Genomic DNA, 5,841 nt, shown 5'->3' with positions numbered 1-5,841 from the left:
CCAAGATACAGGGCAAATTCACTTACAAATGAGTTTTGGAGTGCTACTCAGTCATCACTTGAAGGATTCTATTTAAATAATAACAGCATGTCATGAAGCAAAGGAAATTCTTTAGGATGGTTCTGTTCTGGCAAAGACTACATTAATAATAGTATCTTCATACTTTATCTTTCTTTGGAATGTCCTAATTTCCACCTGGGAAATTTAGCTGCTTCACTTTCCCTTTCTTTGAACTGTAAGTGCATACAAACTTAATAATAATTAAATAAAAAGCAAGGTAAACAAGGTGAGATACACAGAAAGCAGTATCGTTGAGGTCACTGGGATGATGCCACATGGTATATATGCCCAGCTACAAAGACAGACGGATGGACAAATAAAGGAGTCTTCCTGATCATGAGCTATTTGACCACAGGTAAGTTATGTTTTTAAAACTGAAAATGAAGGGGTTGGGGATTTGGCTCAGTGGTAGAGCGCTTGCCTAGGAGGCGCAAGGTCCTGGGTTCGGTCCCCACCCCCCCAAAAAAAAGAAAAAAGAAAAGAAAACTGAAAGTGGTTGAATATGATCTAGTGGATCCATCAATGTTTTAAGGAAATAGGATTGTGTTATATGAATGGTAAGATCCCGCACAATCTGATAGGCTCTGTCACTAATGCCACTGTTGATACAGTTCCAATCAGAGTAATAGTAACATGCTTACTGAAGAACAGACTGCAAAGCACCATTTTTAGTCATTTCAAATACTCTACATTTAAGGTTCCCCATTTGGAAACTGAAATGGACCACGGAACAAAAATGCCCTTGGGTTTTTGGTTCACATAACAGTGTGTTGTACACCCTGATAAATTTGCTGTGTTAAAGAAAGAGAAAGGTATGCTAGTTTTAGTAAAACTTTGGTATTTCAGTAAACACCAAATTAAACTTGACAGTGTTGAGGTGGGCATTTTCCACTGCTTTCATGTAACGTAGCATGAGGCGATGGATCTAAAGTCATATTACTGGTCAAATTACAGTAAGCACTAAAGCAATAATATTCATAATGTGGTGCTCAACTTGAACAATTTAATATTAAGTTGAATAAAGTAAAAAGGAAAAATAAAAGAGCAGTGTTTATGAAATATAAATGTCTGGCTTTTCATTGCGAAAATATACTAAAAAAAAACATTACTGAAACAGATATCGACCTGCCTTAGAGACAAGAAAGAGGCAAGGAAGAAAGCACATAGAACAAATCTGTTAAGGGTGAGTGAAAATTTACCAGTTCATATGATATCTCTAAAATGAATTCTCAAGTGGAATTCATGTACTGCCAAATACCAAAAATGGAAATAACAGTAAAAACAAACAAACAAACAACAGCCAAGTGAGGACCACAAAGCAAGCAGGGTATATGAAAAAAATACGTCGGAGTTAAGAGTACAATTAAGACAAAGGGTTGGCCTTTCCTTCAGTCTCTGCTCCACTCCTTCTTTGTCCCTGCATTTCCTTTAGACAGGAGCAATTCTGGATTAATATGTTTGAGATGGATGGGTGGCCCCATTCCTCAACCAGCGTCTGTGCCTAACCACTGGATGTGGTCTCTACAGGTTCTATCTTCCCTTTGTTGGGTATTTTGGCTAATGTCTTACCTCTTGGGTCCTAGGAGTCTCTTGCTTCCCTAGCATCTGGGACTTTCTAGTTGCTACCCCCAATTCCCCGTCCCTCACTGCTACACACCTTCATTCAATTTCCTGATCCTCTGTACTTCTCTCCCATCTCTTCCCACACCTGATCCTGCCCTCTTTCCCTTCCCCTCCTCTCTCCTTCCCAGCTCTTTCCCTCCCTCTACCTCATGAGATTATTTTCTTCCTCCTTCTAAGTAGAACTGAAGCCTCCACACTTTGTTTCTTCTTCTTCTTGAGGTTCATATATGCTCTGTGATTGTATTGTAGGTATTCAAAGCTTTTTGCCTAATATCCAGTTATCAATGAGTACATACCATGTGTGTTCTTTTGTGACTGGGTTACCTCACTCAGCATGATACTTTCCAGTTTCATCCATTTGCCTGTGAATTTCATGAAGTTATTGTTTTTAATAGCTGAGTAGTACTTTGTGGTGTAGATGTACCACATTTTCTGTATCCATTCCTCTGTTGAGGTACATCTGGGTTGTTTCCAGCTTCTGGTTTTTAAGGAAATATAGGGAAAAAGAGTGAAACGGAGACTGTCCCACCTAGAGATCCATTCCATCTGCAGGTACCAAATCTAGACGCTATTGCTGATGCCAAGAAGCTCTTGCTCACAGGAGCCTGGTATAGCTGTCCCCTGAGGAATTCTGCCAGAATCTGACCAATACAGATGCAGATGCTTACAGGCAACTATCAGACTGAGAATTGGGACCCCAATGATAGAATTAGGGCAAGGACTGAAGAAGCTTAAAGGGGCTTACAACCCCATAGGAAGAACAATATCAATCAATCAGAACCCCCAGAACTCCCAATAACTAAACCACCAACCAAAGAGTATACACATGGAGGGATGCCCCCAGAGTAGTGGGATGCTAGGACAGTGAGTCAGGAGTGGGCAGGTGAGTGGGGAAGCAGGAGGGAGGGAGGAAGAGGTAGGGGATTTGTGAAAGGGAAAGAGGAAGGGGGACAACATTTGAAATGTAAATAAATAAAATAACAACAAGAAAAACAAAGGCTAAACTGGGACAATCAAACTGTCATTAGCTCAGAAAGATCTTTGGTACTTGTTATGAATTAAGATAAACACAGCTTATAAAGGGCTGGGGTGGGTGGGGTAAGAACTAAAAGGAAGATATTTGCTATATGCTATGGGAAAGTTGGAGGACCTAGTTTGAAATAAAATCCCTAAACAAACCGGTTTGAGCATCAAACTTGCTCCACTTATTCAGGAAATGAAATACTGAATAATGGAACCATGAATAAAAGGGTATTGTGAAACTTATTTAATATAAAGATTTCAAACCCAACCTTCAAAGGCTGATGATTGTGTTGAGCTAATGTATGATCGCTAATAAATACAAAGCATTAGAAACACTGAGCATCGCTTCTCGGCCTTTTGGCTAAGATCAAGTGTAGAAACACTGAGCATTCTGATAGGTTATCCAATCTCAGGTGATCAACCTTAAACACTTATATATTGGAATATACGAAATTAACTCTGCAGGCTGTTGATACAGATACAAATGTATGTATACATGTACATATGAATGTTTGTATGTGTTTGTGTGTGTCTGTGTATGGTGTGTGTGTGTGCGTGCGTGTGTGTGTGTGTGTGTGTGTGTGTGTGTGTAAGTACAATAATTACAGAGGAAGAGGTCATAAATCAAAGAGAGACTGGGAAACGTATGAGGAGTTAACAGTGGGGTAGGAAAGGTACAAATGTTGTAAATACAGACTTCATGTATGAAGTTCAAAGAACTACATTAACACTATGCATCCAGTGAGAAATAGAACTAATTGAGAAATTAAGGAAACAAAAATCCTGTGATATAACAACCAAGAATTATCACTGACATTGAATGGCATATCATTTCAAATCTCAACGTCTCAGAGGAATAATGATTTATTTACTGATACTCATTTATCTGCTCATCATGGAACCCATCTGAAAGTGTAAACCCCACTAAAGTGTTTTTACAAAAACAAGGGAAGATTGAACAAAGAAAAATAATATACCTGTGAGGTAAAATCAGCCATACTGATAATGAATAAATAACAAACTCTTTTTTTAAAGGAATTTTTATAATGAGAAGAAAATAACAATCACTTAGCATTTACATGCTTCCGAAGGACAAAAATTAAATATTATTTCACACTACAAACACAATATTATGAAAATACATTAGCAAATAGTACAGATAAATTATTTTCAGAGAAAAGAAAGCAGAAACTTCCATTTATTTGTCAGCACAGCATGACAAATTAATCTGTAATATTTCATTAACGTAGCAGAAGTATATATGACCAAATAAAAAGATGCAATGAAATTGGGTGACGGTAGAGAATCATAAGGATTTCGCTATGTTATGCTTTAAACACTTCCTAATAAGCAGTGTGTTATGCCTGAGAAGCTCTTCAGTTAGAGGATATCATTATTGACAGATGAAGCAGCTCCATTAAGCTGTTAAAGACTCTTTCAATAGAACTGACATATTTTCTACCCAGGCTGCTTCTCCTCTTGACGTAGGCATAGCCATTGTTTGTTCAGCAATACTCAAACATGTCAGAATTTTCTGAGAGAATTTGAAGATGTATAGGGAGCTTAAAATCAAGCACTGGGGAAAATATGTTCCAGGCTGCTGCAAATATCCTCAGTTCAAATAATACTTTAATGAAAAATGTGTGGAAACTAAAGCCAGGAGCAAGAAAACATGGTCGAATTGATTTACATTATGAATTTTAAATAAATAAATAAATCCAGACTGGTGTACACATTTTTTTAAAATTTAAATGTAACCATAAACTAAAAGAATGTTTCAGATGAGGTAACATGCTGTAATCTGTTCCACTTGGTATAAGTATTGAGAAAACTCTGTGGCTACCAGCCTAACAGACAAAATACTTGGTTTTGAGAAAACAAGTTATTAAATCTCATTTTAATGTGAAATCTTTCTTCTGTATCTCCTGTTTTCTGCATTTGCAGATTCCACTAACCTGAGGTTGAGGATATTTTAGGAAGAAATGCATCTGTAGTTATCATGTGCATAGTTTTATCCTTGTGATTATTTCCTAAACAATTCAGCTATTTATAGAACACGTACATGGTGCTGGTTATTATAATTCATCCAGCAGCGGTTTACTATATACGGGAAACTGGGTATAGACTTTGTGGAAACCACATACAATTTTACATAAAAAGGGAATTGCCCACAGGCTTTTTTAGTCACAGATGGTGGAGAACCAATCCCTTACTGATATTTAGAGACAGTGCTATTGGGGCGGGGTGGGGAAGCAGAGGTGAATATCTGATAGTTACCTAAGTAACTCTTAAGCCTTAAGTGTTGGGGTAGGGTCTCTCAATGGACACAGAAACACCAACTTGGACTGCCAGGCTAGGGAGCTCCAGAAAATCCCTGTCTGTGACACTCTATCACTAGGACTACAGGCATGTGTTACTACATGTAGCTTCTTATGTGAGAATTCGGGTCCAAATGTAGGTTCTCCTCTTTACGCAGCAAGTAATTGACAAACAGCAATCTTCTCAGCTACAAGACAACCGGATTCTTCCTTGCAATTAGAAACTTAAACTAAGTATGTCCCACTAATTACTACAGATGGTTTTGTGTGTGTCTAAAATTAACCTTACACATGAGAGACATTCCGTGTACAGGTTGGCTAGCATTGATTAAATGTGACCTAGAATGCTTAATTCCCCTATTCTTGCCCTAAAAAGCCCCTCAAGTGGTAAGCATCATAGAAAATGGGTAAAGGGAGAACATCTCCCTGCAGAAACCAAAGGCAAATAAAACAGGAACTTAGGAATAGGAGAAGGGAGTTCCTGGACATCTGAAGACAGGCAGGTCAGAGAACAGCCCTGAGGGGGTTCTCAAAGAAAAAGTGAACCTACTGTAACTTGCTTATGCTCCAAAGGAAGACATATAACTGATGTTCTCAGAGGCAAATGATCATATGTATACCAGAACAAACTATTTTAGGTGGAAAACCAACTGGCTTTAGCTCAAGATATGAACTTTGTAAAGTTTTTTCTATAATAAACACTTTAAAACCAAATCCTTCTGAACCTGTCATTGTATTTTCCAGTGGTCAGTCCAGTGGCTTGTGAGTAGACATCTCTTTCCAAGTTTACTAAAACCACTCTAAACACTAATAAAAC

The 5,841-nt window shown here is 38.0% G+C and overlaps 1 pseudogene; it reads left to right on the top strand.

Annotated features, from left to right (window-relative positions):
* Positions 1–3,047: 3,047 nt before the first annotated feature.
* LOC120095796 (U2 spliceosomal RNA) lies at positions 3,048–3,220 on the top strand (annotated as a pseudogene).
* Positions 3,221–5,841: the final 2,621 nt, after the last annotated feature.

This window comes from Rattus norvegicus, chromosome 11 (genome assembly GCF_036323735.1).
Source record: "Rattus norvegicus strain BN/NHsdMcwi chromosome 11, GRCr8, whole genome shotgun sequence".
NCBI classification, from domain to species: domain Eukaryota; kingdom Metazoa; phylum Chordata; class Mammalia; order Rodentia; family Muridae; genus Rattus; species Rattus norvegicus.
The sequence above is the reverse complement of the archived record's forward strand: the minus strand, read 5'-3'. Positions and strand labels throughout refer to the sequence as shown.